We start from the raw sequence: 25,678 nt of genomic DNA on the forward strand, positions 1-25,678 counted from the left end.
CGCGCAGCCGCACTGCAGGCCTCCGAGTACCCTTCCCCCTCCACTTGAGGACCTCCATCTTTCTACTGGGCTCTGCCTTCTGGCGTCATCTTCCTCCTCCCATATCTTACGACGCAATTTGTGGGGCTTGCAGGGTAGGCCTTGGCGGTAAAAGCCAGATTTTTCCACCCCTCCCTCACGTCTCCCACTTCAACAAGATCAGTCTTCCCCGGCCCTGGTCCTCCCAGCTGGTAGTGTCCAGTATGACCTTTAAACGCTCCTGTCTCCTAATAAGATTTTATAAAGCTGGTTCCTCTAAATGTAAAGAAGCCTGTGGGATACTTAAGTAAATTAGTGCTTTTAAGACAACTAGGTGTAATTAACAATTGGCCGGATAACTTGGCTTCCGTCCAGCACCTTTCGGTTTCGATATCACGTGATGGCCCCAAACCCGTAAGCCTGGGATTTTTGCCGGCGGGCCCCAGGGGGGCGGAACTCCATCTCCATTTCCGGCCCCTAGACCACGGCGTGAACGTCACTTCCTTAGCAATGCACTTTAGCCCGTTCCACCCACGCCTTCTACGTTGCACTTTACAACATAATCTTTGCGGACATTTTTGTTTTGTTTTTGTTCTCCTAAAATCTAATCGCAAGAAAATTAATGTTCAAACGATCCGCAAAAATACAGGCGCTGGAGATGCAGCAAGCCCGGTTGGGGAGAACAGGGCGGAGCCCGGGGTCACGTGACTGTCTAGACCCGCCCCCTCTGCAGCTGAAGACTTCCCCTCCCACAGTGACAGAGCCTCTGGGTAGGTGATCGGCAGAGTTTCTGGACCTCGCGCCCCGGCAGGTGAGTGGCGACCGGTAACCGGAGGCTGGCTGGGATAGAAGAGAAGAGGTGGGAGGAGGAAGAGAAGAGAGAGTGTGAATGGTGGCCTCTGCTGTCCCGGGCTTCCCCTCGCTGTCATCCTGCACCGGCGATCTAATTTCTCCATTTATCTTGACACCCGCTCCCCCACTGTGGTCGCCCCTGCAACCTAGGAGTTCACATGTCCAACTTTCCCGGGGCTGGGGGTGAGTGCCGCCATTATGGTTCCCCTTTCGAGTCTTTGGGGCTTCGGGTAGTGGTTGGTTCAGGCATTCTTCGGGGTCTGCAGTAGCCTCCAGGTCTCAATCCCCTGTTCTTTGGCAGAGGCCTTGTAAGGTCTTTACCTTCAGCCTCGGGCTGGGGAGCAGGGAGATAGGAAAAACCCCGGAGGCAGAGGCGTCTCCTGTGAGACAGGCTTAGGAGAGAATGTCACCGATGTGGCCCTCACTGCGGAGTCACTGTAAAGCTTGCTTCCGAATGTGCATTCTCAGTTAATTCTTAGTTTTTATCTGACATCCCTGCGAGAGGCGTTTTATAGATGTCCACAAGCTTTGAATGGATCTGGAAGAGTAAAAGGTGGCCGTTTACCTTTCTCTTCTCTGACTTAATGGTGCAGAAAAGGAGAGGACAGTTGAAAGAATAAATATATGCTACTTTCAAAACAGGAGGTGTTGGTAATGCGACAGTCTAGATTGAATGGGGAGGCGTTGAAAGATGGTGTTGCGATGTCATGATCTGCAGGAGACCCAGGCTAGCTTATGGAAAAGTGACCTCCCTGAAAGGGAAGTAATTCTTCAGAAACTAATTGGGCTGGAAAGATAATTAAACTAATGTGTTTGACCATAAACTTAAAGGTAAGGAGGTTAAGTCGAGATGTTGCTGACTTCATATTTTCTGCCTTTGACATCCTCTTGCCATTTCTCCCTAAAATCCTACTTAATTGCCGCTCCCAGTCAATTCCTTGACTAGTGGTAAATTTATGTTAAGTAGCATTTGTATCCCTCCTTAGCTTTCCCCATTTGTAAAGCTCCAGGTGACCTCTTCAGATTTTGATGAACAGTATTTTCTGAAAGTGCAGAAAGGATTGTTTAGGTTTTTGCCCAACCCAGTGTACTCCCTTTTCACATGTAATATAGTAACCAATGTTTTGACCCCAAACAATGTGCCTTAGGGAAGAGTGTTTTTCTGTTTGGGGTTAAACTCTTGTTTATACTGCAAACTCAGAAAGTTCCTTGGTTCTTTTAAATTGAAAGGCCTTACAGAAATTACAAATTTGATTTTTAAAATTTAAATTACTTTTTCTTAATCTGAAAAAATTATATTCTTAGTTAAGCCTTAGAGTTTTCTAACCCATGTCATTGAAGAATCCATTAAAAAGACAGCTGAAAAATGAGGAAGATGGAATCATTATCTTTGAGTGGTGGGTATGACTGGCTTATTTTTGTTTTTCTGGTATCTTCCAAATTCTCTGCAATAAACTGGTCTTATTTTGTTAAGGGGGAAGTTAAAATTCTAGAGTAATATCAGTTTAACAAAATGTTTTATAGTAAGTTCAAAATAGAGAAACTTGCTTATTGATGCTCATTACTAGAAAACATAACCTTAAAGATCTTTCTTGCTTTCTCTGAGTAATGACGAAGGCCACTGTTATGATTTACAGTTTTAGCATTTTGTGCATATAACCTATATTGGACAAAAGCACTAATTTGTTTATGTTTATGTATCGGTATGCTTGCTACCGATATAAATATAGTTTTATCCATTAGTTTGCTCCAGAGTGAGGTTCCCTGATCACTAGAGGAGAGAAAAATGTAAGCAGTGTTGCTTCATTGCCCAGGTAACATTCCACCAAATAAGAGGAATTCTTGAAGTCCAAACCAGTCCTGTCTGGGTGAGACCAAAATGGAATAGAGAAAACAGGCTAAAAAGGATTGAGTACTAGAGGAGAAAATGTCAATGTGAAAGGTTGAATGAGTTTGCAATTTTACTTCACAATTCCTCTGATTTTAGGGAACTTGCAAAAGCAATAATTTGACCACTAATGAAATCTGGAAGATTGGCAGCAGGAATTAGTGACTAAATTGCTACTAAAGTTGAATTTGAAAAAGAGCTTTGACGTTATACACGATTTACACACACAAACAAGTGATGTGAAGTGTGGAAACCATTTCTGAGACGAGCTTTTTATCCATCTATGAGTATTATATGCAGAAATCTTTTTTTTTTTTTTTTTTTTGGCCATGCCACGTGGCTCATGGGATCTTAGTTCTTAGTTCACTGACCACTGACCAGGAACTGAACCGGCACCCCCCTTCCCCACCCCCGCCCCCGGCAGTGAAAGTGCGAAGTCCCAACCACTGGGCCACCAGGGAATTCCCTATATGTAGAAATCTTAACATTCATTAGAGAATTATGCTGTAGTCCAACATTAAAGGGCACACGGGGGTTTTTGTGTTCAGGTCCCTGACACGTCTTATGTGCTTACTCTGAGGTCTTTCTTATATGTCACTGCCTTTGTAGAGTATGGCCACCACCAAGATCCTTTCTTCCTCTGTGGGCAGAACTAGGCACTCACTTCTATAGACTACTACACAGTATTTTCTATTCTTCTATTTTCATTTCTAGCACGTTGTATTTAATTACTGTTTGCTGGGCTGTTCCTTAGTAAACTGTAAAGCTCCTAGGAATTCAAGGACAGTGTCTCTACAGTTGTGTCTTTAGCACCAGGATGCAGAAGTACTTGATAGGCATTCAATAAATTGTTTATTGAATGAGTGTTTAACAGTTGGACAGGGAGATTAAACTACTTTTAAAGTTCTTGCAGATCATAGCTCCTACTGAGTTTATGCACTAGGTACTAGCTTTCAAATATAAATTGTTAATAGTAACCATCCAAATCATGGTCAATAGAATAGATATAAACCTCAGATGGACTTTATTAATGTAGTGATCAACTTATTTTCACAACGTATGTGTTTGCATGATAGGGAAGGGAAGAGGAGTGAGTTGTGCTTATTGAAGAAAGAGGCACTGTACAGGCTACACGTGATATAGCACTAGACTAAAAGTCAGAAAATCATTAAGTACTGCCACTTTAGCTATATGCTTTTAAGTAAAGTTGGGGATGGGGGCTTATGGTTTGATACTTAGGAACCTTTCTATCAAGGGTATTATGATTTCAAGTGAGATAAACCCTAGGTAATCTATGTGAAAGTATTTTTTAAACTAAGTGGTATTTCCTGATCTATAGACCTGGGTTCAAGTCTGGCCTTACCACTTATTTAAGCTGTGTGACCTTGGACAATTTACTTAATCTAAGCTTAAATTTCCTCATGTTTAAATCTATGCCACAGATACTATTAAATTAGATCATGATGCAGAGGACCTAGTACATACTTTGTACATTTAAAAAATTAACTTTGCTGATATCTAGTTTGATCTTATATACCTAATTTCTAAAGGAGACTTTTAGATATCCTATAAAATTGAGCACCAAGTTTGGGGTATGGAGTAAGGAGTAGAATTTGAAATGAGGCTTATTACCAAAAAATATCAAGAAAAATGTACTTCTAGCAAAGATTCTAAAATATATTTATTAATAGGAGCTAAGAAATATCAACATAAAGTCTATTATTTTGGCAACTGCAGTGACTTAATATTTTCTATATAAAGACTTTCCAGAGCTCGTGATCATTCATATGTGGAATCAATTTAAGGAAGTATTGTATTTCTAAATTATTATCCCTACAATGGATTATAGAAATATATTAAAATTATACCACCCTATAGAGGTGGAACTTTTGAGTTTAGCTTATATTTAAAATTTCTGGCTTTTATTCTAAATGTTTTTATGCCTTATTTTTATCCTCATTTGAAGTAGACATAAGAATATAGAGAACACAATGGAGACGTGAACTAGAGTAAAATTTTTCCCTTCCTAGGTTGATGATTCACAAGGTTTAGTGGTTTTGTATTGGAAAATATCAGTAAATAACTCATTTGTTCTAAGGAAAGATTTTATTGAGATTATTGAATATTCTCTTTATTGTCTTTAATGTCAAGTTTTCTGTTATAGTGAAATAAATTATGATCAATAACCATATTTTCCATTTAATTTTTCTGTAGAGACTTTAAAAGTTTACTATTTTCTTTGTTTCCTGTTGTGAACTGAAAGTGACTTCGGTTTATATAAGTGTATTATTTTATATATATATAGTATATACATATTATATGTATAGTAAATAATATACATTGTGTGTGTTTATAAAGATAGCTGAAATAGATGTATATTTTCATAGTAATAAATCTTTATTTTTACCTGTAACTATTAAAGTCATCTTTAGAATTAGTTATTGCTGTGAATAAAATTATTTAATGATTAATTTTTTTGAAACGCCCCTTTATATTTGTTCGTAGTTCGCTCTGTTTAATAAATTTCACAACTGCACTTAGCCTTCAAAATTGGTGGTATTTCATAGATATTTTGAGATTTAATCTATGTTTTTTTTGTTGCTATTTTTTTGGTGTCAATACTATGACTAGCTACTACAATAAAATTTTCAGTGTTTTTCTGAATCTTAATGCTATCTGTAGAAACGGTTGTTCTTCCGTTGACAAACCTTTTAAAAAATTATATCAACAACATGCCATGTTTTATTTCTTTTCTGAAAAATAGTTAAGCTTATTTCATTGAAAATAAAGTGGGTAATGCATGATATAATGCAGAAGAGCTCCTCATGTGTTTGAGCAATGAAAAACAACCAGACTTTGTTTTGTTTTAGTTATTTCTTAGTTTAATTCTTTTAAGTGTTTATTTAAAAATAAAATAGAGAAGACTAAATTAGAAAACACTTATAAAATTGAAGAAAGGGCATGATATAGAAACTGTATGTGTGGTAATGATTGTGTATACATATTGAAAAAGATGGACAGAAATGCATCAAAATAAGTCATCTTAGATTAGGAGATTTAAGAAAGTTTTAAAATTTATATTTGAGTTCCTACAAAAACTATTTATTGCTTTGGGCAATAATTTTTTAATTTGGTATGGAGAATTCGGCATTTAAATGATGATTTCTTCTTAATTACTTGGATATCCTAAGTGAAAATGTTTTGACTTATCCAGATAACTGAATACGTTATTTAAGTTTATAGGTGCAGGTATGTTTTTAGGCCTCTGTAAGCTCAGCAGAATTTTAAAAAGCAGAAGTAAATCCCAGCATATAAAAGAATTTAATACATGGTGAAGTGATATTTGAATCCAGTGGGAAAAACGGGGACATATATAGTAAATGTAACTGACACAGCTTGTCTGTCTGGAAGAAATTAACTTGAGCCAGTACTTTGCAGCATATGCACCAACTAGTTTCAAGATGGATTAAAAACTTAAATATTTAAAATAAAATATTAAAAATATTAATTCCTAAAATTTTTTATATATACAATCTAGATGTAGTGATGACCTTTTAAACCAAGATAGGAAATCTGAAAGTCATAAAAGTAAACATAGGTGTATGAGAACACATAGAAATGAAGAATTTTTCAATGGCAAAAATAGAGGGCAAAAATCAGATTGAAAAAAAATTGAAATATGTATAACAGATAGAGTTAACACTTGTCAGAACTTTTACATATTAAGAAAAAGTCCACACAGTAGAAACATTGGTAAAGCATATGACCAGAACTTCAAGAGAAATCCAAACATTCAACAAACTTACGAAAAGATGTATAACTTCACTAGTAATCAATATACTAACAATGAAATTTTTTTCTGATTAGCAGAAATTAAGTGGTAAACCTACCGCTAGCAGGGATGTGTGGTAAAGGATTTTCTCATAAAATGCTAGTGGAGATGTAAATTGTTAGTTTTTTTCGTAAACAATCAGGCAATATCTGTTAATATTAAAAATACATATTCTTCCATCCAACATTCCCACCGTATGGACTCTTCCTTAGAATAAAAACACCAGTAAGTAGCAAGTGTTCACATGAATGTCGATTAAAGCAGTGTTTGAACTAGCAAAAACCTGGGAACAAAGGGAATGCCTGCCAGTAGGGGTATTGATATATAACTTATAGATTTTATGTTTTTAAAGTCCATTAAAAGTAGGAGTTAAAAAAAAAAAGTAGGAGTTAAATCCATACTGGTGAATCGAAAGGATTTCCAAATACATCCTAAAAGGATCCATCATGTATCTTAAGTGAGAAAGGCAAAGTTTAGAGAAATATATGTAACGAGATCCCATTTTTGTTAAACAGCTGAAAAACACCGTGAGTTTTGTATATGCCTATATGATTGTCAACACTGGAAGGAGGAAGTAAGCAAAAGAAAACAGACAAAGGAAAAAAGGCAGGGTATTCACAATAACACATGCATAAAACTACATGTTTGTGCATATGTGTACAAGTTGAATTGCAGAAAGGATAGTCACCAAAGTGTAGGTTTAGTGGTTACCTCACTACATGGATGGGCATTTTAGGTGGTTTTTATTTTCTTACCCTTTTCTGTATTATGTGTTTTTATTTTTACAACGAACATGTAGTGTTTCTGTAATTGGAAAAAACTACCTTTTTTAAAAAGAAGGGACTTCCTTGGTGGCACAGTGGTTAAGAATCCACCTGCCAATGCAGGGGACACGGGTTCGAGCCCTGGTCCGGGAAGATCCCACATGCCACGAAGCAACTAAGCCCGTGTGCCAAAACTACTGAGCCTGCATTCTGGAACCGGCGAGCCACCACTACTGAGCCCACACGCCTGGAGCCTGTGCTCTGCAGCAGAAGCCTGCGCACCGCGAGGAAGAGAAGCCCCCCACTCGCCGCAACTAGAGAAAGCCCGCGCACAGCAATGAAGACCCAACACAGCCAGAAATTAATGAATTAATAAGTTAATTAATTAATTAAAAGTAAAAGATCTCTTAGGGCAAAGAAGGAATTAACAAAAGGAAGGATTCCATTTGAAATGGCCAGAAATGGCAATTGTCTGAAAATTTTTTTGTCTTAATCACTTAGGTATCTGAAGGGAAAGTGTGTAAATTACCCTGCTAATTCCATAAATTCTCCTTAATTTTTTTGTGTATGTGATAACCCATGGGCATCCAATAAGAAGTTGTCATTAAAAATGTACAGAAAAGTGATAGGCATTACCAGATAGGGTTACAAATTTTATTTTTGGTATGGATATTAAGTCCTCCAGAAATGTTTTCTGCCTTGGAGATAATAGAGCATATTGTACAATTATGGAGTCTATTGCCTGACATAATCGTTTGACGGTCAGCATAAGGGAAAGTCCACATTTGGGTTTTGATGAATAAAAAAACTAGATACAACGTTAACTCTCCGTAGAAAGCTTCAAATAAGAATGCCTGTAAAGAAGCAAAATTAAGTTATTTAGTACTTGATTTCAGTCCTTTTAAGAATCTAAAATTAATATATCATTCAAAGCCGTAATAGAAAATAACAGATGCTTTAGAGCAGCGGTCCCCAACCTTTTTGGCATCCCGCACTGGTTTCATGGAAGACAGTTTTTCCGAAGATGGGGTGGGTGGCGGCAGGTGTTGCGGGGGAGGGTTCAGGCGGTAATGGGGAGTGGCAGATGAAGCTTCGCTCGCTTGCCTGTTGCCACTCACCTCCTGCTGTGCGGCCGGGTTCTTAGGGGTTAGGGACCCCTGCTTTAGAGTGAAATTTGTTGCATGCTTAAAGAATTTGTATTTGTTTCTCATGTTGATATTTTTTGTTTCCCCCCTTTTCCTTATCAGTTTTACTAACTTAATTATGTATATGTTCTTTATTGTAAACTGTACACGTTTTTCTCCTCCAGTTTTATTGAGATATAATTGACATACAGCACTGTATAAGTTTAAGGTGTACAGCATAATGACTTGACTTACATACATCATGAAATGATGACCACAGTAAGTTTAGTAAACATCCATCATCTCATATAGATACAAAATTAAGGAAAGTTAAACAAATTTTTTTTTCTTGTGATGAAGACTCTTAGGATTTACTCTCAACAACTTTCATATTTAACATTCAGTAATGTAATTATATATCATGTTATACAGTACATCCCTAGCACTTATTTGTAACTGGAAGTTTGTACCTTTTGACCACCTTCATCCGGTTACCCCTTCCCCTGCTCCCTTATTTCTAGTAACCACAAATCTGATCTCTTTTTCTATGAATTTGTTTGTTTTCGAAGTATAATTGACTTAAAGCAAATACTATGTTAGTTCCTGCTATACAACATAGTGATTCGATATTTCTATACATTTTAAAATAATCACAATAAGTCTAGTTACGACATGTCACCATACAAAGATATTACATACTTATTGACTATATTCCCCGCACTATACATTTCATACCTGTGACTCATTTATTTTGCAACTGGAAGTTTGTACCTCTTAATCTCCCTCACATGTTTCTTTCCTCCCTCAGTCCCCTTCCCTCTGGCAACCACCTGTTTGTTCTCTGTATCTATGACTTTGTTTCTGTTTTGTTTGTTCATTTGTTTTTTAAATTCCACATATAACTGAAATCACACAGTATTTGTCTTTCTCTGACTTATTTCACTAAAACCCTGTAGGTCCATCTCTGTTGTTGCAAATGGAAAGATTTCATTCTTTTTTACAGCTAATGTTCCATTGTATGCACACACCGCATCATCTTTATCCATTTTTCTGCTGATGGACACTTAGGTTGCTTCCATATCTGGGCTATTGTCAATAATACTGCAGTGAACTTAGTGGGGTACATATATCTTTTCTAGTTAGTGTTTTTGTTTCCTTTAAATAAATACCCAGGAGTGGAATTGCTGGATCATATGGGAGTTCTGTTTTTCATTATTTGAGGAATGTACAAATTCCTTTTGAAAAGAGTTGGGATATATGTAAATAAAAAGTAATTTTAGAGTAGTATTGAGAGGCAGCATAGCAAGCAAGGAGGTTAGGGGTGTAGGTACTGGAGCCAGACTGGCTCAAACCCTGGCTCTGTTACTTCTTAGCAGTGTGACTTTGGGGAAGTTTCTTTTGTTTCTGTATTGCATTTTTCTCAGCTTTAAAATAAGGATATTAAGAGTATATTTATTTCATTAAGTGTTGTGAGGATTAAATGAAAAATATAAGAAAAGTAATTAGAACAACGACTGTTACATAATAAGAGCCATGTACATATTTGCCATTATTATTTAGTTACTATGCTCTTTGCTCAGTTAATTAGTTATATATAGTAATTTTATCACTTGGCTTAATTGCTTTAGCACTCATCGAATCACTCAATATTTTTAACTAAGTTGAACGGATAATACATGTACAAATACAGTAAAATTTTTATATTCATACATGTGTGCGTTTTCTCCCCCTCTCTCCATCCTTACTCTTTTTTCTCATGTATTTGTTCACAAAGGTAGCATCTTGTCATGTTATTCTCAGGCCTTACATTTTTCATTTAATAATGTTACCTTGGAGATTTTTCCACATTGATACAGTTAAAGATGCCACATTCTTTTAAATAATAGTCTAGTATTCAGTTGTACTAATGTACCATCATCATCCTACACAACAATTTTTTGAGAGTTTACTCCTGTATCAGGCACTTTTCTTGAATTAAGTCATGCAAGGCTCTCAACAACCTTATGAAATAGGTCTTATTTTTATCCCCATTTAACAGATGAGGCAGTTTAGGCTTTGAGTGGTTAAATGCCCACCAATGTCACACAGTTCATAAGTAATAGGACACTGGAGTTGAACCCAGAGAGTCTTTTTCCAGAGATTACTATCTTAACACCACAGCTCTCAGACTACCAAAAGTTATTTAACTGCGTAGTCTCCATATTATTGGACATTCCAGTCTTTTGCTGTAAGAAACAGTGCTGTAATAGATTATTTTGTTAATAGCACATTTTGTACACATAAAGTAAATTCCTAAAAATGGAAGAAGTGGATCAAAGGATTTTGAATTTTGGTGGGCATTGCCAAATTATTTTCCAATTTAGGGACGCACTGACGGTCAGGTTTGTCCTCAGTATTTTGCCAAAATCTGCCCATTTAGCTTGAGTCTTTGGGAAGCTGAATAGCTGAATGCCTTTAACATTTCTAGCATCCCTGAATTACGTGTGATCTACCATCATGTGATAGCATAGGTTACCCCATATCTAATCAGTATATAATAGTGTCAGTATGAGGACAAGGTCTGACAAATGTCATGACTTTTTGTTACTTTAAAATAATAATAAACATTCTAGATATAACTTGAAGTGCTGTTTATGTGACTCATACACTGAAATTCTGTCAATTGAAGTTTGAATGTAAATTATTAAAAGTAAAATATTACAGTTGTTAATACTTGTGAAAGTTGCTGATTTTATGTACCAAAACAATTATGTTAGAGCTCTCAAATAATACATAGGGAATCAGATTGCCAATTAATACGAACATTGAGAGTGTGATAGCTAGCTAAATGTAAGAATAACTGTATCTTGTGAAAAATGGGTTGTCACTCTATAAGTCCTAGTCTTAGGTAATGCAGAATCAGACAGTGAGGGACTTTATTAAGATGAGTTACAATATCCACAAATTATTTTGAATATAACATACTTCTGTTCTGTCCTCAGTATTTTGCCAAAATACTTGTTTCAAGAAAGAAAAGTATCTCTTATTAATCCAAAGAATAGGCTAAGTGACACCCAAACTCTTCAGTGTGATCCAAAGCAGACACTTAAAATACAGAATGCTCAGGTCCCAACTTGGTACACCTGCAGTGCTTGAATGTAGATTTATAGTACCTGCTATTGTTCAGTGGTGTGTGTGTGTTTTAAATATGATCTCATCCTCACCCAAAGATGCTGTTGGATAAGGAGGGTGGGGGAAGTACCTAAAAATAGGCAATGATAAAGACTATTAATTCTTTATTGTAAACTATTTCTACCTCAGAGAAGAATAAAACAACAGACAGTAACTCCCTCTACCTTCACCCTCCAAATGAATCATTGCACCATAGCAACTTTGATACCTAAAATATTAGAGCTGAGCCTGAATCTTGGAGGACAAACCCTTCTATGCCTCATGCCTCATGGCTCAACAGTTCAGGATAATATTCCTAAATCCTCACACAAGATATTGCCATTAAGCCCTGTTCTGAAACAAAGATGAGTAAGTACTTTAGAGGCATTTCTGAGTAATATACTCCTGAGCTGTTAAGGGACTGTGGAAATTCTCAGGATTTGCCAAACTTGACTGGACAAGTGGGTGCCCATACAGCCTTATCAAGAGCCACATTAGTTCATTCTAAACAGACAAAAGCCTGTGTGGTGGTTTTCAGCTGTTCCCCCTACAATATTCCTAGGGTTAAGGTTCTCTTATTAGCATCATAGGCATACATAGCATCATGTAGTCTTCTGTAACTGTTAGATGACCAGTAAAAATAAAAGTGAATATGATGTATTCTGTGTAAGCATTATGCCCTTACAGGAGTCATATTGTCAATACTTTGTACTTTTTAAAAAAAGTTTTGAGGTATAATTGACATAATTGCAAACATTTCAAGTGTACTGTTCAACATTTTGATATATGTATACACCCATGAAACCATCACTACAGTCAATATAGTGAACATATCCGTCACCCTCAAAAGAAATTTCCCCATGCCTCTTTGTAATCCCTTCCTTCTATACCTCCCCACTGCCCATCCCCAAGGAACCACTGATCTCTTCTATCACTATAGGTTAGTTTGTATTTTCTAGAGTTTTATATAAATGGAACCCTTTCCCCGGGGCGGGGGGACATACCTCTTACTTTTACATGTTTCTATGATGCATTTCTTTTTATTGCCGAGTATTCACTGTATACCACAAATGCCACAATTTGTCTATCCCTTCACTTGTTGATAGATATTTGGGTTGTATTTCTGCTTTTTGGCTGTTACGAATAAAGCTGCTATGAACATCCATGTAAAAGTCTTGGTTTGGACATAAGCTTTCATTTCTCATGGGTAAATACCAAGGAGTAGAATGACTGGGTCATATGACAGGTGTATGCTTAACTCTCTAAGAAACTGCCAGTGAGAGTTCTAGTTCTACATCCTTACCAACACTTCCTGTGGTCAGTCTTTTAAAATTTTAGCCCCGCTAGTCATGGAGTGGCATTTCATTGTGGTTTTCCTTTGCATTTTCCTAATATTAAGCATATTTTCATGTATTTATTTGCCATTCATGGGTCTTCTTTGTGCAGTATATCTTCAGATCTCTTGCCCATCATTTTAATTGTGTAAAAGTCTCCATTTTAGTCAGTTGTCCATTTCTGTGTGTGGTTGTATAGCCTTTTTTAAAAAAAATAAATTTATTTTTATATTTTTGGCTGCACTGGGTCTTCGTTGCTGCGCATGGGCTTTCTCTGGTTGTGGCGAGTGGGGGCTACCCTTCGTTGCAGTGTGCAGGCCTCATTGTGGTGGCTTCTCTTGTTGCGGAGCACGGGCTCTAGGCACGTGGGCTTCAGTAGTTGTGGCTCGTGGGCTCAGCAGTTGGGGTACTCAGGCTCTAGAGTGCAGGCTCAGTAGTTGTGGTACACAGGCTCTGTTGCTCTGCGGCATGTGGGATCTTCCTGGACCAGGGCTCAAACCCGTGTCCCCTGCACTGGCAGGCAGATCCTTAACCACCACACCACCAGGGAAGTCCCTGTATAGCCTTTTTGAGCTAATATTTGTTTGTAAAATTTTAAATAATAATACCAGGCAGAATAATGGAGATAAGATTTTATCTATTCTTTGTATAATTATTTGGTGTTCTAGCATTGATAACATCAAACAAAATAACCACTAAGGGCTTCCCTGGTGGCGCAGTGGTTGACAGTCCGCCTGCCGATGCAGGGGACACGGGTTTGTGCCCTTGTCCGGGAAGATCCCACATGCCGCGGAGCGGCTGGGCCCGTGAGCCATGGCCGCTGAGCCTGCACATCCGGAGCCTGTGCTCCGCAACGGGAGAGGCCACAGCAGTGAGAGGCCCGCGTACTGCAAATAAATAAATAAATAAATAAATAAAATAACCACTAAAACTTTAACATTTTAAACTTTTAACAAACATTTTTATTCTTTCAAATCAAAAGGTCATTCTATGATGGTAATATTTGGCTTCAGCTTTGGCCTCAGGTAAATACTGATTTTTAAAACCTTGGCTGTTGGGCATTAGGCCAGAATGTGTATTCAGTGCACTTCAAAGGGGTTGTATCAGTTTTCAGTCAGTGAAGGCGTATGCCTATTTCCCACACACCTTTGCCAGACTGTCTCTGAGCAATATTTAGTAATTGCCTACTATGTGTCAAGACGCTTTACTATCTAATTGGGGTACTCATTGAAGAAAGCAGGTGTGGTCCCTGTTTTCCTCACACTTAAAGTCTGGCAGTAGAAACAGACACTGAAAAATTCTGTTCTCAGATTTTTAATTACAGCAGTGGTAAATGCTACAGTAGAACAATATTGAAGGCTGTGAGCACATACCAGGGGGAACTGGAAGTTAATTCCTTAGCAAACCATACTATTGAAAACCTCCATCTGTGATTAAGTCCTTCTCTCCCCACAGCCAATTTAGTTAAATAAACCGTGGTCGTTATTAATCATAGAATACTAGGCAGACTGTTAGAAACGCAAACTTCTTGCCCTCTGAATTCAGTCTGTGGACTTTGACTGAAGTCATATCTTTAAATCCAGATTGTGAGGTGTTTTTTCACCTATATATATTAAGCAGGGTTCTTTTCCTCTTTTGTCTCCAGTTTATGCTTTACGTCATATTTTTATTTTATGGCAGAGATTTTATGAATTCCTTAGTTGGAGGTAAACCTAGTTAGGGTGATGGTTCCTTTTAAACACTGAGTTAATAAGCCTTCATACAGTTTGTGAATCTTCTTTCTTTTCTTTCCCATCCATGAAATAAATGACAGGACAGATCCATTTGAATATGTAAGCATGATTTTATAACACAAGGTGTAGTAGCATTTTTACTGCAACACTGCTGATGCTGACTCTTCTGTGTATATCATTCTCAAATACATGCTTGTGTTTGGCCTGCTCATGATGTATTTTCTTGGCAAAGCAATCAAGGAAATTTCTCATTAATTAACATTCAAAAGAGTGGTATGGTAATTGTAGGCAGTTTTCAAGAGAAGTTTCTAGGTATTTTGAGCAATAGTTTCTTTTTTAAGTAGCTGTAAAATTTCTGGGTTGACTGCTTTTGAAAGGGATAGTTGTCATACAAGACTGTTGGCATTTAAAAAAAATAATTAAAGGCAACTCATAGTTTATCTGAGAAAACCTGTCCAAAAGCCGAAGAGCCATTGCAATGCTCAGAGCCCATGAAGAGTAAGGATCCTCTCAGAAGAAAATTTGTTAAGGACAGTCCTCGGCACTGTGAACCTGGAGTTATAGACTGTTTAACCCAAGAAATTTCATTATTATTATTGTTATTGTTATTATTAAATACTTTTTGGGGGGAAGACTGTAGGATTTGAAATAAACTAATACTTCATTCTTTATCATTATTGGATTTTAAAGATATTTCTAGTTTTTCACTATTGTAATGTTAAAATAAACACATAGGGAATTCCCTGGCAGTCCAGTGGTTAGGACTCCATGCTCTCACTGCTGAGGGCTCGGGTTCAATCCCTGGTTGGGGAACTAAGATCCCACAAGCCATGCAGTGCAGGCAGGCAGGCAGGCAGGCAGGCAGGCAGAAATAAATAAATAAATAAATAAATAAATAAATAACACATATATAAATAAATCCTTATCCACATGTCAGATATATTCCAGAAGTACAATTTACAAATCAAAAGGTTTGAATATTTTTAAAGGCCTTGTGTATTGCCAAATTGCTTCCCACATTTCTTACAAAATAATAAACCCAAATTGACCTTTCTTTGATGCTTATAGGTCATTCTCATGGCCATTTATCAATTCATAAAATATTTCCTTGTCTCTTCTATTTATTCTTTGAGTGTAGCTCTTTAATGATTTGTTACTTTAAATCTGCAGTGGTCTAAAATATTAGGTAATAATTTTTAATTGTGCATAAATTGAGTCAATAAGACTATACAAAGTTCTCTTGCAATGTGCAGAAGCTTTAAGACTGTCATGCTAGCAGTTCAGAGATCTTGTTTTTCTGTTTCTTAGGTCTTTATTCCAATAAAGGTTGGCAAGTCTGACCACTTTATATATAAACGTTATTGTGTTGTATTTAGTTCTTATACCATATATTATCGTTTCTAGGATATACTTTTTTTCCCCCATATCTCATACCTTTGAAATTAATGTCTGTCCTGCAGTTTCTGGACTGTCTTAGTTTAATATGTTGGTTTTCCTCTTAGTAGTACATCAAATAAAGGAATATGTTATAAGTGATGGTATCTTAGATTAGATGAAATACGGTAGTACTTCTAGGTAGGAGAGTGTGTGTAAGAATTGCTCTTGTGAGACAGCAGCGTAAGAGGATTCATATGGATCCTTAGTTGGTTGCCTTACCTTGGCTTCACCTAGTCAGTAAGTTAAAGTGAATGAAAGTATACTAGCAAAACATAGAAAATAAAAATAGCAAAAAATGGGAAGCCGTAAAAAATATAAATAACAAAAAGTGGGGTACTGTAAAGAGAATTATTACATAAACTATGGTATCCATTTAATGGAATATCATACTGTTTAAGATGATACTTATTGGGCTTCCCTGGTGGCGCAGTGGTTGAGAGTCCACCTGCTGATGCAGGGGACACGGGTTCGTGCCCCGTCCGCGGAGCGGCTGGGCCCGTGAGCCATGGCGGCTGAGCCTGTGCGTCCAGAGCCTGTGCTCTGCAACGGGAGAGGCCTCAACAGTGAGGGGCCCACGTACCGCAAAAAAAAAAGATGATACTTATTAAAAATATGTAAAGTTGTATTGTAGTATTGATTACAATTGTATAAAAAATTGTGAGGAAATAACATCAAAGTCAACAGTATTCAAGTTGTGAGACTTTCCTTTGGGTATTTTTAAAATTATAAGCATATTGCTTCTGAAAGTAAATTTTAAGCAGAAGTATGTAACAAATGCTTATTTTCTTTACTGTTTGTATCATTTAGCTATCTTTTTGGCTGTTTACATTCTTGGTAAGTTAAAATATAAAATCAGGGACTCGTTTTTTTCTTTGTAACCTGAAATCAAGAAATATTCTAAAAATTCACATAGAAGTCTTATGGGATATTAATGTTAGCTTCACTATAACTTTTAACTCTTTAATAAGTTTTGTCTTAGAGATAAGAAAAATAAGAGGAATTTCTCAGATAGTGTTTCAGGTAAATTTATTATTCCAAATTTATGACAGTCTATTAACCAGAAATTTTCTACTACTATTCCCTGTAGCAAAATTGTATTGGGTCTGTTTTCATTAATATTCTTATTAGTTCCAAATATGCCCATTTACTTCACAGTTAAATTTATTTTTACTATTATTATCAATTATTTATTGTGTTATAAAGCTAGGCATTAATAAAACACAGCATTGTGTGTTGTTCTTTAAAAATCTTAGTTCTTTAGGAGATGGATATTCTAGGAACAGTCAATTCTTGGTTGTTATACTACTTGCTCTTTAGTTTGTGAATGACCTGTTCTGTCATCTCTTTTTCATCTTCTCCCTTTTGCCTGCATATTATTCTTTGCCATTCTAACATAGAGTCAGTTAATAATGGAAAAGAGGCATCCTGGGCTTTTTTTTTTTTTTTTAAAGTTAATAGAGGTTAAAGCTACTGGCTAAATAAGGTCTTTTGAGTTATTTGTTATTATTATAAATGCTTAGATGTTAAAATCAGACTAAATTTGGGCTTCTCCACTCCATAGCTCTAATCTTGAGTGGGTTGCTTAAAGTCTCAAAACCTATTTCGTAATCAAACAATACCTGCCTCCTAGGACTGTTGTTAAGGGTTAAATGGGATGTGTTTATTTTTTTAACATAATGCCTGGAGTGTGATATGTGCTTAACAAGTAGTAGTTTATCTGTTTTTAATATCAGAACATTTTATTGAGTTACTGCTGTGCAAGGCTCCATGCTATGTGGAGGGAAGAGAGTAAGAAAATGATAAATTTATGCCCCTTGAAGGCAGGGATACATGAGTCTGTTCATATGACAGTTCTACCATTGGTCATAGACTTCTAGCCTATAAATTTCAAACCATAGAACTTATACACTAAATACAGTATTTTGTTATTCTGGTTAATACTTTGGATTATCACCTCAGTATAACCCAATTTTATTTATAAAATTTTGAAGTGAAAGGAATCTGTGATTGTTTATTTCTAGAAATGCTATCAATATTGTTTATGGATAAGCTTGTCATCAAAGCATAAGAATATGTAGCCAATAAGATTTGAATTCTATTCCCAGCTTAATTGTCCACCCTAGCTTTTTATCTTTACTATCTCTTTTACAGGATTAGTTGTATTTTAATAAGTGAAGGGGTGTTATCTGTGTGTGCCCTCAAAAAATTTTATTGTAGTAGGAATAAATTTTTTCTGATTCTGTTAGTCCAGTTTGCCATCTGTGATCTTTCTATACTTCTCTACTCTGATTCCCACTTTTGTCTGCATATTTCCTTGTAGTTCATCTCAAGTAATTTTTTGTGAACTATTTAAGTAATGACCTTAGAGATGCCTTTATTCTTAACCTTTTGACCTGTCCTTTAAAAAAATAACACTATGAAATATGTATACCATATAAAAATATTTATTCTTGAAATCCTCTCCTTTCTGTTTTGTTATAAAGGCAACAGGGACTCAGATGCTTTCTGTCTTTCAGTTTTGCTGTCCTTAGCAAGATGGCCTGTCTGCTTAGATTTGCTTCTTTAAAGGTCCCAAGATGGCTGCATGTCCCACGCAGATGACCAGATCCCAAGGGAAAAGGTGTTTTTCATGGCCTGTATATTTTATTTTATTTTATTTTTATTTTTTATTTTTTTTATTTTTTTTTTTTGCGGTACGTGGGCCTCCCACTGCCGTGGCCTCTCCCATTGCGGAGCACAGGCTCCAGACGTGCAGGCTCAGCGGCCATGGCTCACGGGCCCAGCCGCTCCACGGCATGTGGGGTCCTCCCGGACCGGGGCACAAACCCGCATCCCCTGCATCGGTAGGCAGACTCCCAACCACTGCGCCACCGGGGAAGCCCCGGCCTGTATATTTTAAAAGAGCAAAGAAATCATTCCCAGAAGCTTCCCAGTAGACTTTGCCTTACCTCTTATTGGTCAGAACATCATAACATGCTCATTTCCAAACCAGTCATTGACAGGGGACCTGGAATTACCTTGATGTGTCTACCAAAATTTGAACCAATTTAGGGTTTTGCTAACAAGATAAAAAGGGGGAACTAGTTATGCTAATCTGCCACATAAGCCTTTCTAATGGTGTTGCTAGGGAGGTAGGTTAAATAAAACGAATAGAAAAGTACCTCACAAAATGATTGTGTACTATACTCTATGAATATAAGGTAGTGCTATTAGCTGGAATTCTACCAATTCTATAACTTTGGTTATAATTTATAGCAAGCATAAAAATATTAGACAGATTCTTGATGCCTTTCTCCAAGAAGGTAAACTGTGTATGAAAATAAGTATTTGCTTTTAATCAACTAGATTGTTCTTCATCTTAAAAAAAAAAATCTATTATTTCCAAAGATAGTCTTCAGTCAGTTGGATAGGATGTATATTTCCAAGTGTTATGTTAACTATCAATGAAGTGCCCCAGTATCAATTAAGGATTTTGAATGTAAATAAATCTTGTCTTAGAACCTTGGCATTTAGCTTTTACATAACACCTACCCTTGCCTCCAACAATTGTATCATCCAAGACTGGTAGTGAAAACATTTCTCGAGTAATGAAATTACTAGGTAATTTCATTAACCAATAGCAATTTGTAAGGGATCTTGTAAAATAGAAGGAACAAAAGTGGGCCTCTGGTGTTGTAATTTGCCTCTGCAGTCTTCTGCAGTGTTTGGGGGAGAGACTGGTGACTCATTAGATCTGATGGTTGCCTGTGCTATCGGGATTTTCCCCCTTCTACAGCAGGGTTTTTTGTTTCTTGGGTTTTTCTTAATTTCACAAATATGGGGGGTGGTTACAGTTTGTGACTATTAGAATTTTGGAATTTTTTTGTTTTTTGGGTTTTTTTTGGCTGCATTGGGTCTTCATTGCTATGTGTGTGGGCTTTTCTCTAGTTGCAGTGAGTGGGGGCTATTCGTCTTTGCAGTTTGCATGCTTCTCATTGCAGTGGCTTCTTGTTGTGGAGAGCGGGCTTCAGTAGTTGCGGCGAGTGGGTTTCAGTAGTTGTGGTTTGCAGGCTTTAGAGCGCAGCCTCAGTAGTTGTGGCGCACAGGTTTAGTTGCTCGGTGGCATGTGGGATCTTCCTAGACCAGGGATCAAACCTGTGTCCCCTGCATTGGCAGGCAGATTCTTAACCACTGTGCCACCAGGGAAGTCCCCAGAAGCTTGGTTTTAATTGCATTTACTTTTTATCCTTAAAAGAGGAGTCCAACAGCTAAAGCCAATTTAAAAAATATAATCGAGTTGATTTTTCTATAAGCGCAGGTACATATAACACATTGTTTTAGCGAAAGCAACTGTTTTTAAAGTAAATATCATGCTTTTATTTTTTAAACGATTGAAAGCAACAATAATAGCTGCATATCGTATTAGAAAGGAGTTATTACATAACACATAAAACTTCATGTAGGATTAAATCATATCATGATAGTTTGGATCTTATGGAGATTTGGCATGAGATTAACTTTCCGTATAATCTGACCTGCAGTATCATTTGCTTATAGCAAGTTAAACTGTTTTGGGAGGTTGTTGTCTTAACATTTTTGAAAGCCTACGTTGGGAATTCCTTGGCAGTCCAGTGGCTAGAACTCCACGATTTCACTGCCGAGGGCATGGGTTGAGTCCCTGGTTGGGGAACTGAGATCCCGCAAGCTGCTCGCGCGGCCAAAAAAAAAAAAAAAAGCCTATACTCTTTCACATAGATACATAAGCATTCAGTAGTGAAGCAGAAGATTCTAGTGGGGTATTTTTATTTTCACTCTTTTCATAGATAACAATGAAGGGTGGTTAATGGATACAAATTAGTATGTTGTATGACCATGTCTATCAAACTGCTATATGCTTTGCCCTATTCAGTGGTTGTCAATATAATATGTCTACCTAATTTAATCATTTTTATTTTATTTGTGGGGAGGAAACACTTCCATATTTTTCTTGTAAAACACATTGTGTATGATGATGTAGAGGGCAAAACTTGTTTGGATTAAGAGGGTATACAAGAGCAGACAAAGAAACTTGGCTGCTTACAGTAGACTGCTGTAACATCCTGTTGTCTGTCAAAGATTCTGGGGAAGTGGTGGGGAGGTATTTATTACTTTAGTGCTTACTTGTTCTTCTGCAATTGGGGTGCTTTGATGAAAAAGCTTTAGAAGTATATTATCTATATGTGTGTGTGTGTGTGTGTGTGTGTGTGTGTGTGTGTGTGTGTCCTTATATCAGTGCTGTGGGAATTGCAAATTTTAATGTTCAAGAAAGCCTAGTACCTTGGACTGATGCTTGGAAGTTTCTCAAAGTGTTTACCTGTTAAGAGATTGGAGCCTCAAACTTATGGACCAGGAAAACATATTTTCCAATATCAGAAAATAGTACTTTAGACTTCTTTTCCTGTGACTGGTGGTGATGGGCTGTATCTAAGGTTTATGCTGAAGGAGGAGGAACAAGTTCCTTTCAGAAACTAAGGCTTTCGTTGTATGGGAACCTTAGCCGGAGAATTGCCTATTGGGCCGTGCTTTCTAAACCCACTTTTGTATTGTTTTTTCCATTTCACAAAGTAACCAATTACAAGATTACTAAGACAGAAAACAGGCCCAAAATTGTAGTGCTTCAAGTGTGAGTCTAAGTTTCAGTTATCCAGGAAGTAATTATTCAGTTTGTTCATTGTAAGTATTTTAGGTTCTCCGGAATCAGATGTCTAAAAAAGGAGTCTGGTGTATAAGATTTTCTTAAGGATCAACACATGTGAAAGGAAGGGGACGGAAACAGAGTTGGTCTGGGGAAGAAGTGCAAATGCAATGCAAGCCCGACAAAGCCTCAGCTGACCAGGTGGGATGATCTGGAGTGAGCATTTATTGCTTGTGACGTCCCACATTGGGCTGATAGGGCTGGGCCTTTCTTTATACCTCCACTTTGCTCAGTCACTCGGTGCAGGTTGCTCTGTGAAGGGTGTGAATGTGGGCAAGGCAGCTCTCTGCACCTGAGGCCGACCCTGAAGGGCTGACAGCTGTTGGCTATCCACTTCCTTGAAGTGGAATCTGAATGTTGCAGCTCTGTGTCTAATAAGATAAAACATATAGTCTTGAGGTAGAGACTATTGTCCTCTGTACCACGTAGGATTGTTTAGATGTATACAGTAGAAATCAGCCTAGTTAACTGAGGAGGCAGAGTGCAGTGCTTAAAGAGCATAGGCTTTGGAGTCAGACTGCCTCGGTTCATAATCCCACCTTTACTGTTTGCTGGTTTTGTGATCTTGGGCAAAGTTACTTACATCTCCATCCTTTAGTTTCCACATTTGTAAAATGGAGATGGTATTAGGGGGTATGAAGGTATTCAGTAACTCTTCACTGAGTGCTTATTTTCTTTGCCCAGGCACTGTTTTCTTTACCCTCATGAAACTAAGTATTCTAGGGAGTGATACAGATGCTTATACTAACCACAGTAAACAAGTAAATTAAAAAGAAAAAATATTCTTTCAGGTAGTTAAAAGTTCTATGAAGAAAAGCCGGGTAAGAGCATCGAGGATGACAATGGGAAGAAAGGGACTATTTCATGAGAGTGAGGAAAAGACATTCTAGGCAGGGCACAGCAAATATAAAGGTCTGAGTTGAAGCCGAGATTAAAATTTAACATGTTGAAGCATCAAAAATGGACAAAAGTGCTTGGAATTCCTACACTTTATACTTTAAAAACTGTTGTTTTCATAATTTCCTTATTTTATCATGAAAGATGTGTTAAGAGCTGGTTTTTTAATGTATTTGTTACCACTTCTCTGCATATCATACAGTGGTGTACAAAAAGCTAAATTACTTGTGACCATCATCATGTTTTTCTCCTCTTAACATTGACTTTTTTTTTCCTTCCAGTTTTATACTTATTGACTGTATTCCCCGCACTGTACATTCATGCCTGTGACTCATTCATTTTGCAACTGGAAGTTTGTACCTCTTAATCTCGCATTTCTTTCCTTCCCCCACCTCTTTCCCCTCTGGCAACCACCTGTTTGTTCTCTGTACCCATGACTCTGTTTGTGTTTTGTTATGTTTCTTCATTTGTTTTGTTTTTCTTTTGGCTGCGCATTGCATCAGGCGGGATCTTAGTTCCCCGACCAGGAATGGAACCTGTGCACCGTTGCAGTGGAAGTGCAGAGTCTTAACCACTGGGCCACCAGGGAAGTCCTGTTTTGTTTTTTAGATTACACATTTAAGTGAACTCATGCAGTATTTGTCCTTTTCTGTCTGATTTATTTCACTAAGCATGATACCCTCTAGGTTCATGTTGTTGAAAATGGCAAGATTTCATTCTTTTTTACAACTGGGAAATATTCCATTATATTTGTATACCACATCTTCTTTACCTAGTCATCTATTGATGGGTATTTAGGTTGCTTCCATGTCTTGGCTGTTGTAAACACTGACTTTTTAAAAAGTAGAATCATCTTGATTTGTTATAAGAATATTAATCAGATGAATGGAAATTTGTGGATCTGGTGAAAAGCATATTTAAGTGAATTTATAGAATTATCACTTAGGCTCTTGGTTCACTTATTAGTTTGATATCACTGTTCCTAATGCCTGCTGCCTTTGGTATAAATTAAACAATATATGCCTAAAAATAAAGTTTAAAACTGTAGAATCATCAGTTTCCTATGGTGGCTAGGACTATCCAGCTGAGTGATAAATCCACAAGGCAGCTGAATCATGAACAAACTCATTTGATTTCCACTAATTATTGCTCATACATTTGGAGGCTCTTATTGTTGTTTAAAAGGGAAAGTATGTAAACACCTGTTTAAAAATCAGAACAGATACTATTATTGCCTCATGAACATTCTAGAACACCTTCATGAACCCTAGGAGATTTAAAGCATCTGTAAGAAAGTTCTACTGTATACTCTAATGCCTCCTCATCTTTCAAGTTTCAGCTTAGCCTCCTCTAAGTCACTCTTGTCCTGCCCAAGTCAAGGTTAGGTGCCTCTTCTAAATCACTCTGCACTGCTCTATGAGAGCACATTTGTTACCCTATTATAACTATTCTTACTCCACTGTATTTTCAATCTATGATACAGCACCTGGCATATCATTGATGCTTAAAATAAAATCTACTTAGTTTTAGAAAATAAAGTTATGGTAAAATACACATAATAGCTAAGAAAAAAACTAGCCACTTGACTAGATTTGGTTCATATAACAAGAAGATAAGAATATGTTAGGTTCTTTTTAGAAATATAGGCAATATTAGCTTGTACTAACAGAAGAAAGTTAGTAATCGTCAGTAATACTTTTCTGTTAGGCTTACTGTTAGGTGCTTCACAACAATCCCAGTAGATTTTACAGATGAAATGAGTCTCAAAGGTTAAAAGAATTTGATTTGCTCAAGGGCACAATTTATAATTTCAGACTCCATTTGTCTGACTCAAAGCCTTGGTCTCTATTTCTCAATAAAAAGAAAGCAGCCAGAACAGATAGATGAAAGTGGTACTCTTCAGAACTTACTCATATGACATTTAGAATACAGTTTTTAATTTTGTTTGCTCTGTTTTAAAAGAAACATTGACATTGTGATATACTTCCGGAAGAGGGTAGCCTCAGGGTGAAAGATCTGGAAAAGGCCATCCTTTGAGGGACAGTTGACACCAAAGAGAATTCCTCAGGGAGGGAAGATACTCTGTGTGGCTACAGTAGTTGGAAGAAGCAGCCAGAGGGTAGAAGTTGGGGAAGTAGATTTAGGTTGGATACAAAACAACTCTCTAAGAGGCGATTTCTAAAAATAGAATGGCTTTTTCAAAACTGAAGCCCTGTTTAAATGGTAGGTATTACAGATGAATTTTTTGTGAGCATTTTACATCTCACAAGGAACATTTTGACAAACTGTAATTTAATCATAGCCCCAGGGTAGGTGGTACTTGCGTTTTTCAAATGAAGATATTAAGAGATTTTGATTCGTCCAAGATCTCCTGCAGAGTGTCACTTGTAGAATCAGGATATTTCCTAAGCCTGCTGACTCAATATTTCATGATATTTCCACTTTAATAGGCAGATGATCATGTATCATAGGAAATACCCATATTTGGGGAAGAAGTTAGACTGTATTATTAAAAAGTTCTCTTCTGACTTTGAAAATCTTTGATTTTCTGGAGATTAAAATTTGACCTCCTTTGCTTGTTTAGTACTTCTTTGAAGACTTTGCCCAACCCATTTCCCAAATAAATGCTTATCTTTAAACTTTGTTTTTTCCCTTGTTATCTAAGTAGTTTCTAGAAAAACTTTTTATATTCTAATCTTTTGCAGTCCCACTCCTACTTACTCAACAATTCCCTCCTGCATCTTTAGGAGGCTGGAAAATCCTAATAAACCAGTTTCCCCTTTTCTTTACTTCCTCCCTCAACTGCCCTTCCTCCAATTTTCCTACTGACACCAAAATCCTTGCCTCCTTTACATTGACATTTGTGACTGTAATATCAGATTTATTATTATTTTTCCATGATTTCTAAGGACTTATACACTAACTTCATCTTTATC

The 25,678-nt window shown here is 37.0% G+C and overlaps 1 protein-coding gene across 2 annotated transcripts in view; it reads left to right on the forward strand.

The window, feature by feature from the left end:
- The first annotated feature begins 734 nt into the window (after window positions 1-734).
- The window catches only part of ATP6V1A (ATPase H+ transporting V1 subunit A), a 61,632-nt gene continuing 36,688 nt past the window's right edge, over window positions 735-25,678 (forward strand). The window contains exons 1-2 of one of the 2 annotated variants that reach the window (XM_060098956.1): window positions 741-829; window positions 23,246-23,326. The gene's annotated coding sequence lies outside the window, so the exon portion shown is untranslated. Of the gene's footprint in view, window positions 830-23,245; window positions 23,327-25,678 lie in introns of both variants that reach the window. The other variant, XM_060098955.1, reaches the window with a different exon arrangement.

This window comes from Mesoplodon densirostris, chromosome 5 (assembly GCF_025265405.1).
Source record: "Mesoplodon densirostris isolate mMesDen1 chromosome 5, mMesDen1 primary haplotype, whole genome shotgun sequence".
Lineage (NCBI taxonomy): Eukaryota > Metazoa > Chordata > Mammalia > Artiodactyla > Ziphiidae > Mesoplodon > Mesoplodon densirostris.